Source organism: Lepidochelys olivacea (assembly GCF_965140295.1).
Source record: "Lepidochelys olivacea isolate rLepOli2 genome assembly, chromosome: 8".
NCBI classification, from domain to species: domain Eukaryota; kingdom Metazoa; phylum Chordata; order Testudines; family Cheloniidae; genus Lepidochelys; species Lepidochelys olivacea.
Window position 1 is genome coordinate 5,910,566 of NC_140418.1, and position 13,986 is coordinate 5,924,551.

The 13,986-nt window shown below is 46.3% G+C and overlaps 1 long non-coding RNA gene across 1 annotated transcript in view; it reads right to left on the reverse strand.

Annotated features, from left to right (window-relative positions):
- Positions 1–13,986, reverse strand: part of LOC311525470 — a 147,309-nt gene that overhangs the window by 58,827 nt on the left and 74,496 nt on the right. The window contains exon 3 of the long non-coding RNA XR_014712786.1: positions 7,440–7,510. This is a non-coding gene — a long non-coding RNA (uncharacterized lncRNA). The remainder of the gene's footprint in view (positions 1–7,439; positions 7,511–13,986) is intronic.

A 13,986-nucleotide genomic window follows, 5' to 3' on the forward strand; every position in this document is an offset into this window, starting at 1 on the left:
CGGGTGACTTGTGCCCCCATCCTCCCCAGTGGGTCGAGCCCTATGACAGGACTACATCTTCCATGATGCACCACCCTCTCCTTTGGCTGACCCACTGCAATGCATCATGGGAGATTGCAATGCATCATGCTAGATGTAGTCCAGCCATGGACAAAGGTGGCAGAAGACTCCTGAACCACAACTCCCAAGAGGTACCAGCATAGCTCAGGCCACCGCTGTTCAATGTCAAACTCAGCCAGAATGAATCATGGAGACATTTCTGGTTTCACATTTTTCAAAACTTTAAAAAATAAAAAAAAACTCAATGTTTTGACATTTCATCCTGATTTGGGACAAAAAACAAACATCAAAAAATTGGAATTTCCCACAGAATGAAAATTCTGATTTTCAATCACTTCTATTAAATGTGTACAGTCAATGTTTAATAAAAAATAGGACTAATAAATTAATGGATTAAACTTCTTAGGTCAGGAAGCATGTCCACGCAGAGTTTGTAGAGCACCTAACACAATGGGCCCCCGATTCTGATTGGGATCTTTGTGGCATTATTGTAACATCATAATAATGTCGGACAGGCTGATTCTCCACTCATTTGCACTGGCGTAAATCAGAAGTCACTTCACTGAAGTCAATGAAGTTACACCAGTTTAAAGTGGGTTGTAAGATAGATCTGAATCAGGCCCTTTATCGGTAGCATTCTTGTGGGTGGGTGAGAAAGTGGTGGGTTCAAGCCCTATGCAAGAATTTATGTGTGACGTTAGTTCAGATTTGTTGCTGTCTCGTAGTGCAATTGCAGTGTGGTTACTGCACTGCTTCATTCAAATGAGATGCAGCTCTGGTAGCTGTCTCACCTTGTGAGCAATAGCGCATCTTGGCCAGTGTTCCTTTGCTTTCCTTTTCCCTAATAAATATAGGCCACAAAAGGACAGTAAAACTCTTTCCCCAGGCAACCCCGACAGTTTGGGCACACCAAAAGGAGAGGAGCAAAGTGGCACAGGTTTCCTCGGGATGCTTCACGGGGGCTGGAACAATTTTGATAGTGGGGGCGCGGAGAACCATTGACCCAAACTGTAAACCATGTATATAATGGAAACCACTTCAAGCCAGGGGGTGCTGCAGCACCCCCAATGCACCCCTAGTTCCAGCACCAATGGGTGACACTGGAGAAATCTGTACTTGAACCCCTCTCCCCAGGTAAAAAATGTTCTGTCTAGAACTTTGCAGAATGGGGGTTGCGAGGCCCACTTCCTGTTGAGAGTGACTGGACATTCTGCTGACTCCACTGGGGTCTGGAAATAAATAGTGCATCCACAGCCAGGAAACAGGGAAGGAAAAATGCCCATCGCCCGCCTGCATCTCAGAGGCTCCGCACAATGTATAAAACATCCTGCAAAGCCACTTTTAGAAACCGGTTAAACTCCGGTCAGCAGACTCAAAAGGTCTTCTGTGGAGGTGCAGACGATGCAGCAGAGAAGCAAGCAGGCTGGTTCAGGGAGTCAGGGACTTTAATTACAACCACAGGCTCGAGAAAGGGAACCGGTATCCTTTGAATAAAGGAAGATTCAGAGGTGACCTGACTGAGTAATGCACAATTCAGGAGAGCCTCAAGAGGGAAAGGATGTTACACAGATACATAAGGCTGTGTCAAATACAAGAACCAGGGAGCATGAACTTAAACCTCTGGAACCGTTGAGCCATGAAGGAACTTAGGTGGAAACCAAGTGCAGACAAAAGAGGTTTATTGGAGGCAGCCACAGAAGCAAGCCATAGTAAAAACAGAGCAAGGTAAGAATTTTGACAAGCCAAAAGATCATCCCTAGATTTCCTAGGCCAGCTGAAGCTGGAAGCAATACAACGAGGCTCTGGGAGGAACAGAGTACCCCACCCTCGCTTTCTTGTACCCCCCTTCTAGCTGAGGCAAGGAGCAGCCCTGTTGCTATGGGAAAGTGTACAGTGGTAATGGCCCTCAGAAGATGGGGTGTACAAAAGAGTGAATAGGGGAGTTGTGAGAGAGACACCCACGCCAGGAAGAGTAAAGCAGAAATGGATTTTTGAGAGCCCCTAGAGGTGTCCCAAAGCACAGCACAGAGTGATGAGCTGAACGCAGAGAGTGTTAAGGTATGCGTGTCCTACCAGGTGTAATTCGTAACAAGAGTGAAAGGGCTGTCCTGAGCAGATGCATAAGGCACTACTGCTTAGTAATAGCTGACACATGGGTTTGGGCTTGTCACCTTCTGTTTATGGGGAAGGACTATTGACCACACCAACTGGGTGAATCTCTCCGTGCTCCGAAAGGTGCTATGAGATCGCTGATTCTCACCTCCTCCAGAACCACCTGTAAAAGGCCTAGAAGAAGCCCTAGTTTGATGTCTCATTAGGTGGACAACTCCTTGCTCCCCAGATATTGCACTGATATGTGAGGGGAAAGAGAGGTGATGAGTGTCCCACAGGATCTTCTGCACCAGGCCAACCAGCTTTCCCTGCACTGTGCCAGGAGAAGGATATGCACCCCCCTTCAGTCACAGAGATGACCTTCTCCTTTCTTCATCCTGAACATTTCATTAGGCCTAAATCACCCCCACTGGACCTGCGGTTAGCTGCACTTGAAAGCAAATTGACAAAGAACTTAATCAATTTCCCCAGCTGCCAGTAGTCAGGGACTATATCCAGAACCTGGTTTGATTTATCTCTGGCATATTTTATTTTCAAATAATCTCAAGCAGGAGCAAGAGAGGGATGAGCAGTGAATGAATGAGCAAAGGTTTTAAAGTGTGCAATATCTACAGGGCTCGGTCAGGTCATAGATTCATTCGTTAGCCTTCGAGACTGGGTTCCATTTTTAGCTGGGCCACACAAAGCCTATGGAGTTCAATGGGTTGAACAGTACCTAGCTTAGAGGCATAGGAGTAGAACGCATGCATGCCTGAGTTCTCATCCTGCCTCCGGTCTGGACAACCCATGTGGCCTTGGGTAAATTCTCTAACCGCAAATGGAGATAATAGTGTGTGGCAAAATACCTTGTTCTCCTCAGTACACTCAGTCCTTTTTAGCCTGGGAGACTCAGGTTTGGGGCAAGGCGAATCCTTATAGGTGGCACAGGGTCCTGCTACTCCTTTCCTCAGTCAGTCCCTTGTGCTTGTTTTCCTTCCCTTCTGGGGAGCGAGGGCAGCCTCCCTACTGGGACAGTCTAGTATCTTGCTGCAAACAGCCTACTGGCAGCTTCCCTGCTCCCCTCACTCTCTCCCTCCTATGGGGGGGAAGGGGGGTTAAAAAGGTCCCAAGCAGTTGGAGTCAGCTGAACCTAACTGGTTCCCTAGCAACCCCTTTTCCAGCTGAACCTTATTGCCCCATGGTTATCTCTCCTCAGTGGATAGGGAGGGGCCTTTTAATCCCCTGGGACTAATTACTACCCCCCCTTTTGTAGCTGTTCATCCTGGGTTTACCACAAGTGTAAATGGAGGCATGTTGTGAGAATTAATTCGTTAATGATGGATCAGCACTCTAAACATGGACCGGCACCATGCAAATGCTATACAGCATCATCATTACATGATCGCTACCTAAATTAGTTCAATAATCTCCTTCAAGAACAGAACTAGGACTGAAATAGCAGGACCAGCTGCTCTCATGATTGAGGTGCCTTTGCAAGACAGGTGGAGGTGCTCGAAACACTGCTGCAGGTGAGAACTGAGAGGCCTCAGCAGAACTGCCCGGGCGCCCGGGCCTGCAGTGCCAGGGCGTGCGGCTGATTGGGACTGGGGTGCGCTGGCAGAGCTGTGACGGAATGGGACCTCACGACCAGAACACCAGGGGGCGCTGCATACTGGGACCCAGACACACTGGCAAAACTGTGGGTGGACTGAACGCTGGACTAGCTGAGTATGCTGACAGTCAAAAATCCAGGTGCATTCTCTGAGCTGCAGTATGCCTTGGGGTGGCAGGAGGTGCCGCAGAGGCTGGGAGGGAGATAAATTGGCAATCTTGAGTGGGCCCAAAGGACTTGAACAGAGATCAGACACAAACCAGGCATGCGTCTTTACAGGGTGGGGATCCGTATAGTCCACGGAAGCAGCTTAGTGCCCCTGGCAGCTTTAACCCCTCTCATGGAATCTCTGTATCTTAAAGACACTGAAGGTACAACTGACTTAACATTTTGAAAGCTCCCTGAACGTGCCACTCATTAGCCTTTAAGAAGTTTCCCTGTGGATAGCATTCATAGGCCCTGGTCAACTCCCTCCCACCTTCCAGATCCCCTCACATTTAAATATGTTAAACTGACCCAATGCCGGTGTGGCACGATGCAGCCGTCCCCACCCGAACCCTGCTGGAAATAGGCTGGCATGCAGAGTGCATGTTGCCTGCTGCCGGGAATGTGCAGCTTAATGAGAGAGTATCACAGCAGGACGAGCACGACCCAGCCGTCAGTTACAATGGCACTCGCTATGGGAACAAATGGGACAGCAATATAGCAGTAGGCCCTGCAAAGCGACTCTCTCGACCCTGCCGCTGCACTCTGGTTAGAATTGCCTGGTAATGAAGTCGTTTAGGCCTGCCATGCACGCAAGCAGATGGGCCATCGTTCAGCAGAGACAGTACCCACGATCCATTCCTTGGGGTCTGAACCTATTAAGGCCGGTGTTTTACAAAAGCAATCAGGGAAAGGCGCTTGAAAGATACCAGGACAGCAGTGCAGAGGGCCCTGCTTCATCAGCGCTTTCGAAAAATGAGTTTCAATAACCTCAGCAGAGAATAGCTACAGCGAATTTAGCTCTGCTAAATGCAGAGGGGGAGAAAAAGAGATTACGCAGGATGTTTAAAAATAAGATGCAAACAACTCTGGCAGATTAGTATCATTTGCATCCCTACGGTCCCCTGCTGTATGCTACACTTTTCTGCTATAAATCAGCGCAGCCTGCAAGCCAGCATAGCGGCCATGACGTCTCCCATTGCATCCTACACTTTAGCGCTACAAATTAGTATCATCTGCGTACTTCTATGTTTTCCCATTGCAGTAACTTTCTTTATGCTGCCCTGTGCTCCTTCAAACCCGTATAGTCTGCCTATAATACAGCGATTGCCATGCAGCCGTGTGCCTTCCATCGCTCAGATATCAACACAGCAACGCTACTGTTTATTCTCTCCCTGTATTCTGGAGGGGGCTGCCAGGCCCCCACAATAATGAAAATCAATTTCCATTATAACTCCATGGCTTTTGCGTGCTCCAGCCTTCTAAAATATTTCACTCGGGGATTGAGATTTAGCTTTTGCCCAAAGGTGAATTTCTGGGGAAAGCAAAATTATTTCAGATGGTTTTGGGTAAAGGAGGTGAGGGCGGGGGTTGGGAGAATGGCCCTTTTTCCCATTGCAAAAGACATTTTAATCACATTTATTAAAAAAAAAAACATTTTACGGCCAACACGACTAAGGCTTGGAACTGGGCATCATCATAGTCCAAGGTCATTTGCTTAGTTGTGGAGGGAAGGGGAATTAAAGCAAAAAAGTTATCATTCATAGTAAATATCTTCAGAGCATGATCAGTAGGCATCTACTAAGTGTTTAGGGTTTTTTTTAAACCCTCCATCTTGATATAACTGCACATCCTCTCTGCCCACCCTTGTAATCTCATGGGCTGCTGTTCCAAAGCTGCGGCTAGAACAATTTGCATAAGGAAGACTGAAAATGTCACACTGAAAGGCACGCAGCAAAATTCTCCTAAAGGAAATAACACCAGCAAGCAGAGAAAATCATGGGCATAAAACAACTGTGGATCTTGTCATTATTATTTGGGGGGGGGGGGATAGGGAGGTTGCAATTTTTGCTGCATTCCAAATATTTTGAAAATTCTCAGCTTTTCTTTAACAAAAATGATTTCCCTATTTTCACCCCACTGTGCATTTCAGGCTTCACAATGTAAAGAGAGATACTGTTGCCCTGATCACACAGCCTTGCAGCGTGCTTTCTTTAGCTAGACAAAATGCACCATCAAAGGTGGCAACTCTCCCTTACCACATCCCATTTGCCTTAACTAAAAGTGAATTTCAAAGCCTACCTGGTCCATTTAAACATGAGCTCCACAGCTGGTTGGAAAATGGGAACAAAAACAGTGAACACTTTTGAAAATATTTGTTGCAATTTTTCATCAGAATTTCATTTGCATGAACATTTTCCAGTGAACTGTAACCAGCATGCATGACAGATATTTCAACCCCATGCAGTACCTTTGAGGCCCATTGTATTAAATTTAGGAACGGATTATGTATGATTGTGTTCTACTCCAAGCGAGAGGGTTACCACAGCTCCTCCAGAAGTAAAAGCCATGTGTATGGAGGGGGGGGCAACTAAGGAGAGTCCTTAAAACTGTAAACAACTCCAGAGAGGTACTAGTCCCTGGTATGGTTTCTTATATTGGTGCAAACTGGGTTTTCCAGAGATCAAGATACAAAAGGCAGAGTTTAAACAGATTCAGGGTCTTCCTTTTGATTCCGCAAATAGACAAGACCTTTGGCCCTAGAGGAATCCCAGCCCTTGAGGGAAGGGATGAAAAAGGTAGGCCTACCAGACCCCCCACCCCACATGTGGAAAATGGGCATTCCTGGGATATTTAGTGAGCATTTAAATCCTTTTATTGTTTTTTACATATATAATTTTCTCTGTAATGCTTTTGCCCTGAGAATAAATGTACTTTGCTGAGAAAGAGCTGTGTGGTAGCTGTGTGTCTATTTTAAGTTAGACAAATTCAGTCTGGAAACAAGGCATACATTTTTAACAGTGAATGCAATCAACTGAAACAATTTATCAAGGATTGCGGCGGATTTTCCATCATTTTTAAATGGAGATTGGATGTTTTTCTAAAAGATCTGCTCTAAGAATTATTTTGGGGCAGTTCTCTGGCCTGTGCTCTACAGAAGGTCAGACTAAATCAGTGGTTCTCAAACTAGGGTCGCCACTTGTTCAAGGAAAGCCCCTGGCGGGCCGGGCTGGTTTGTTTACCTGCCAGGTCCGCAGGTTCGGCCGATAGTGCCTCCCACACCAATGGGGGCTGCGGGAAGGGCGGCCAGCACATCCCTCAGCCCGCGCCACTTCCCGCAGCCCCCATTGGCCTGGAGCGGCGAACCGCGGTCAGTGGGAGCCGCGATCGGCCGCACCTGTGGACGCGGCAGGTAAACAAACCGGCCCGGCCTGCCAGGGACTTTCCCTGACCACCGTGTTCCCTTCTGGCCATGGAATCTATGAAGCTATGAACCTGTAAATTGCTGGCATACTTATCCTAGCCCTCGAAAAGAAAGCAAAGCACAAGGGCTGGCTTGCTGGGGATATTAGTGTATAGCAGGGGTCTATGCAGCCTTAACACCTCTAATCAGAAGGGAGTAGGATATGGGTCCCTGCCCAGAGAAAGGTGAGGGCTGGAGGCCTGACTAGCACTATACAGGTGCACTTACCTTGGACCTGTGACAGCATGATTAAGCGCAGGACAGTTCTCGTCTTTCCATCATTCTCACTTGCTCACTCTCTAATGAAATATATTTTTAAAAAATTATGTTAGTGTAACTGTAATGTTGCTGAATTAAAATTACACAAAGACAGGAATAATCTAAGTCCAAGGAGCAACATTCATTCAGACGTATAAATACAGTAATACTTTCTGGTCTTGGTTTTTTTTTCTTAATTATTTAGCTTATTATTCTAATGGCCAAATTTTGTCCTCAGCTACATGTGTGTATCTCTGCAATCTTCAGTCGGTTTGTCATAAACTTCCCTGCCACAAGGGATCGCTATGATCAACTAATTTGATCTCCCACATAACAGAGGCTATAGAAATTCACCTGGTAATTCCTGCATGGATCTTGTGACTGAACTACGGCATGACTTTTAATAAGACAATGAGTCTTGATTTACAGACTCCAGGTGATGGGGAATCTATCCCATCCCTGGGAAAACTGTTCCAATGGTTACTCACTATTAAAGCCTTGCTCATTACAATCTCTTGTGCAACTGATCTGAACTTGGTAAAGTACAATATTTGGTTGACAATGCACAAGGAGGAACAGAATCTAGCTACCTCTCCCATAGCTGTGCTGACTCTCCAGGGCTAACAAGCGCGAGAAGCAGTAAAAAAATAAAAGGAGTACTTGTGGCATCTTAGAGACTAACCAATTTATTTGAGCATGAGCTTTTGTAGCTCACGAAAGCTCATGCTCAAATAAATTGGTTAGTCTCTAAGGTGCCACAAGTACTCCTTTTCTTTTTGCGAATACAGACTAACACGGCTGTTACTCTGAAACCAGTAAAAAAATATTATTCCAGTTTAATAAAAACAAGGGACCAAATTTGCTGCTGCCATAGTTGGTTACAATTCTGTTGATTTCAATGGAGTTATGCCAAGCTACCCCAGAAATGCACAAGGCCCAAGGCCGACCTCTCCTTCAGACTCAAGCAATATCCCTCTCTTTGTAGCAGTGGTTGACTTTCCAGTCTCTCCTCCCGCTCCATGTTTTCAAAGACCCAACTGCCTCACTGAAGCTCAAACAATGCAGAACGAGACTTGAAAATATATATCAGTGCCGTGTCACCAGTCTCTTAATGTTACGCATAATCAGCCACAAGGGAAAAAATGTGGTTTATAGGATCCTAGAAAGGGTCTCGGCTGTCTCCTGATTAATCATTCGCTCATCTGCTTCCCGAAAACTGCTCTTCCAGGCCAGTGAAATTCTGGAGGGGTTTGTTCTTCTCTCAGCGTGAGATCACCTTGCTCTGCTGGAGATTTCCAAACACTCTTCAAGCAAGTAGGTGCTTAACTGGAGTGTGGGGAAACCCATAGTACTAAATTTCTCTCTCCTCATTCCAATCCTTTCTTGAACCCCATTCCTTTCAAGAAACCTTCCTCGCCTTGCTCTCCTCACTGATAATTTCTCTGATCCCAGCCTTACTTTCATTGTCATCTTGGCTGATCGTTACTTGTCTTGCCTGTACACTGTAAAGTCTTCAGGCAGCTAACATGTCTGAGGCCCCAACCCAGCAAAGTGATTAAGGCACATGTCTAACTTTAAAGTTAAGCACCCGCTTTATGCTATGCTGAACTGGGAGCTCACTCAGTTTGCAAAGTTCAGTGTAAATCTACGGCACTTTATACATTATTCAAAATAATACCGGCCCAAAAACCAAAATATATAAGGTAATGTGCATTTCACCTCAGTGAAGCCCCCTTAATACCGAGCCTGGGATTGCTTTTCTAACAGTAAAGGAGGACTTGTGGCATCTTAGAGACTAACAAATTTATTTGAGCATAAGCTTTTGTGAGCTACAGCATCCGATGAAGTGAGCTGTAGCTCACGAAAGCTTATGCTCAAATAAATTGGCTAGTCTCTAAGGTGCCACAAGTACTCCTTTTCTTTTTGCGAATACAGACTAACACGGCTGCTACTCTGAAACTTTTCTAACAGTATTATTTTTATCTTGATGTCCCTTTCCAAATATAGTCTTAAAGGATTTTATCCATTGGCAACTGTTATGCTTTTATCAAATGACAGTTGAATAGTTTAGCAAAGTACTTATAAATTGCTGTTTACTGAGAATAATGTTCCACGTGAAGTTTAGTATATCTACATCAGGAATGGTATACATGTGCACCTGGATTTGAGGCTAGCCAATGGAGCCATTTTAAAGTCTTTTAATGGCATTTTAATCAAATCTCTCAAAGTTTTTACAATGCTTGCACTTTATCCGTGAGAATTAGCCCTAAAAATGTAAACGCCAGGAGGATCTTTTCTTTAGCTATAATGAGGATGTAACAGGGTCAACCACCTCCTGAAGACCCCCTCGTGGCCAGAGGTGGCTCTATGGTGCCCTGCCTCGGTTTCCCTTTTTGCTGGGGCCTCTTAAAAACTCTCCACAGTCCAAAAGCTGCGAGACAGAAGTCCCCTACGGGGTTCTACTTTATTTGAGTCCAAATAAACTCAAAAATAAAATCTCCTCTGCCCAGACTCCAGCTGGGTCCAGCCCCTCCTCCCTCAGGGATTTTCCTTCATGCTCTCTGAGCAGCTGGGGAAGATGCAAGTCCTGGTCTGCCGCCTTTGGCTGCTCCCTTTTCTCTGCTCCAGCATCTGGCTCCCACTGAAGCTCCTCGCTCTCTCTCCTTCCCTCCAGAACTGAGTTCAATTCACTGTCTCTTTACTCCCCAAATCATTCACCTGCAGCTGCTTTTCTCCAGACAGCTGCAGTTCCCCAGGCTTCTGGCATGCTCAGCCCTGCCAGATGGGGTAATAGGCTCCTGTTCAAACTCCCTTCCCCAAGGACTACCCACAGGAGTCTGTTCCTTCCTCCTTTATAACCCCAGCCCTGGCCTGAGTAATCACATGACCTCATTACCTCATCCATTTTTACCCACTTGGGGAGGTGAGCTGATGTCATAGGTGCTGAGGTCCCATTTCTCTGGCCAATGGCAGGAGTCAGGAAGGGATTTTTGCCCCCCAATGTATTCTAGGAAGGATTTTAACTCCTTCCTCTGAAACATCAGGGATGGCCATGGCTAGAAATGGGACACTGGGTGGGATGGGCCAAGGCTCTGAGGTAGCACCACGAATTCTGTCTCTCAGGCGCTTGGCTGGCTGGTTCTTGCTCACATGCTCAGTGTCTAACCGATCACCCCATGTGGGGACAGGAAGGAATTTTGCCCTAGGTCAGATTGTCAGTGACCTTCATGGGTTTCGCTTTCCTCTGCAAAGTGTGGGCAACCTGCCACTTGCCAGGGTTATCCAGGTATATCTCAATCATTTCCCTTCCATTTCAGGGGCTGTCAGCACTGGTGAGCCTCGGTGCCTCTTGTTCTCTGCTTGTGCCACATAATAGCCTCGTTTCCCGCAGGCTGTCATACTTTGGTCTTATTTTGATGGCTGGGTTTAGAGTGCGGGTGCTGGGTGGTGTTGATTGGTGGCCTGTGCTAAACGGGAGGTCATGCTAGATCATCTAGTGGTCCGTTCTGGCCTTAATCTCTTTGCCGTTTAGGCTGATTTTGATCCTCTGTTGTCACAGAGTTTATCACTTCTCCACAAGGAGCCTTCAAAGCCAAATGGCGCCAGGCACTCCCCATTCTCTGGACACGTGCCTTCTCTGGAGACCAAAATCTGGAGCCTTCTCTGGAGGCTGCCTCAGACTTAAAACCGGCAGCCTCGTGGCTCTTCTCGATGCACCCAGCTACATCCTGGCTCTTCCTGTCTGGCTGCCCTAGCACGGTGAAGGGGGCTGCTGCGTCATTTCCCTCTCTAGCTCCGGTACAGAGGCTCAGCAGTTCATGTGGCCCTGAAGACGTGGCAGTCAAGGTATAAGTTTAGACACACCCAGACCAAGTCAGCAACTCGGCCCCTTATACTGAACTGCTAAGGAAACATGACCTATATTCTTTCGGAGAGAGGAGACACGGAGGTGACGGAGGTATAGCACAGTTCTGAAGCCAACAGAGAGATGCTCCGAGACTGTATAAGGCTGTGTCAAATGCAGGAACCAGGTGGCATGAACTAAAAGCTCAGTAAAGGTCAAGCCCTGGAGGAACTGAGTCAGAATCTCTTCATGCAAAAAGGAACAGCCTCTTACCAGAGGCAGCAATGGGAGAAACTTGTGCAAATAGCTTTGAAAGAGCTGGGAGATAGGATAATGGTGTTGGGTATAAAGCCAATCTAGTGTGTAGGGAAGAGCTTAGAGGTGCTCTTTGAGAGCCTGCTGCTCTCAGCTCACACACTGCAGCCTGCTCTCTAGCTTTCAATACTGAACTGAAAGGCAAATGGGAAGTGACAGGCCCAAGAGCTCCTCTTAGGTTTTCTCTAGCCACCAGTTAGCATATGCACCACCACCACCTGGTTTCTGGAGAAGACCATGAGCATCCTGGTGGTGCTAATGAATATTCACCAGATGTCCCTGGAGCCCTAGAGAGAAAGTTGCTTGGCATTTGCTAAGGGGAGGGTCAGTGGGCGATAGATCTCCTTGGAATGGTACCTCATATACAGGCAACGAGGCTACACATCTGCAGTCTCAGGCCAACTTTAGCTCACCGTTAAAAACTGTGACTAAACACAAAAACAAGATGGACTGTACTAACCTTTAAATCTCTGGTTTTTTAATTAAAAAAAAAATCAAGGAAAGATGATGAAAGTTAACGCAATAACCAAACAAAATATATTACCTTCGATTGCTCCTTGCTTGGATCTATAGCTATTTCAGAAAGAAATGATTAGGTTACATGAGAAATTTCATTTATTTCTGCTAAAAGAACAATGGTACAGCTTTGACAAGCTACTACTCAATATGCCACTTGAGTAGACAATAAAAATGAAACATAATAGAATTCCTAAGATAGTCTACACAGTTAGAAGGGGAGAAAGCTTCATAGCTCTTTCTTGGGAGGGTCTCAATTTTTTTTTAAGGACATTACCCCCACCCCCCTTTCAAATTGTGCAATGCAAGATTTGGGGAGGCAAGTAAACATAGTTAAATTCCTTTCTCAGCTGTAAAGGACACAAACATCTTTAGAGAAGAAGAACTGGAGGTGACTAAGTATGCTAAAAGAAGTGAGTACCTATGCAGAGAGGTATGTACCGGCAGAAATGAGATGATATAGGAAATCATAGAGGCGATAACTAGGGCTAAATTTTTTTTTAAGGATTAGTTAGTTAGTTTTATGACCATTAACAAAATTTGAAGCCACACAAGGATGATGGATCACAGTGCCATGTGTCAGGGTGTGAGCTGGTCCGCACTGGGTCAGGATGGAGCACTCCTCCTATCTGTCATAGAATCATAGAATCATAGAATATCAGGGTTGGAAGGGACCCCAGAAGGTCATCTAGTCCAACCCCCTGCTCAAAGCAGGACCAATTCCCAGTTAAATCATCCCAGCCAGGGCTTTGTCAAGCCTGACCTTAAAAACCTCTAAGGAAGGAGATTCTACCACCTCCCTAGGTAACGCATTCCAGTGTTTCACCACCCTCTTAGTGAAAAAGTTTTTCCTAATATCCAATCTAAACCTCCCCCACTGCAACTTGAGACCATTACTCCTCGTTCTGTCATCTGCTACCATTGAGAACAGTCTAGAGCCATCCTCTTTGGAACCCCCTTTCAGGTAGTTGAAAGCAGCTATCAAATCCCCCCTCATTCTTCTCTTCTGCAGGCTAAACAATCCCAGCTCCCTCAGCCTCTCCTCATAACTCATGTGTTCCAGTCCCCTAATCATTTTTGTTGCCCTTCGCTGGACTCTCTCCAATTTATCCACATCCTTCTTGAAGTGTGGGGCCCAAAACTGGACACAGTACTCCAGATGAGGCCTCACCAATGTCGAATAGAGGGGAACGATCACGTCCCTCGATCTGCTCGCTATGCCCCTACTTATACATCCCAAAATGCCATTGGCCTTCTTGGCAACAAGGGCACACTGCTGACTCATATCCAGCTTCTCGTCCACTGTCACCCCTAGGTCCTTTTCTGCAGAACTGCTGCCTAGCCATTCGGTCCCTAGTCTGTAGCTGTGCATTGGGTTCTTCCGTCCTAAGTGCAGGACCCTGCACTTATCCTTATTGAACCTCATCAGATTCCTTTTGGCCCAATCCTCCAATTTGTCTAGGTCCTTCTGTATCCTATCCCTCCCCTCCAGCGTATCTACCACTCCTCCCAGTTTAGTATCATCCGCAAATTTGCTGAGAGTGCAATCCACACCATCCTCCAGATCATTTATGAAGATATTGAATAAAACCGGCCCCAGGACCGACCCCTGGGGCACTCCACTTGATACCGGCTGCCAACTAGACATGGAGCCATTGATCACTACCCGTTGAGCCCGACAATTTAGCCAGCTTTCTACCCACCTTATAGTGCACTGTCGGCCTCCTCCACTAGATGGCGCTGCACCGCTAGCAAGGTGTGTGATGCTTTTCATTTTTTCCACCTTCCTATGAATCACCAGGATGGGTTTATGGGATCACATGGGTCTGAACCCTATGGGTC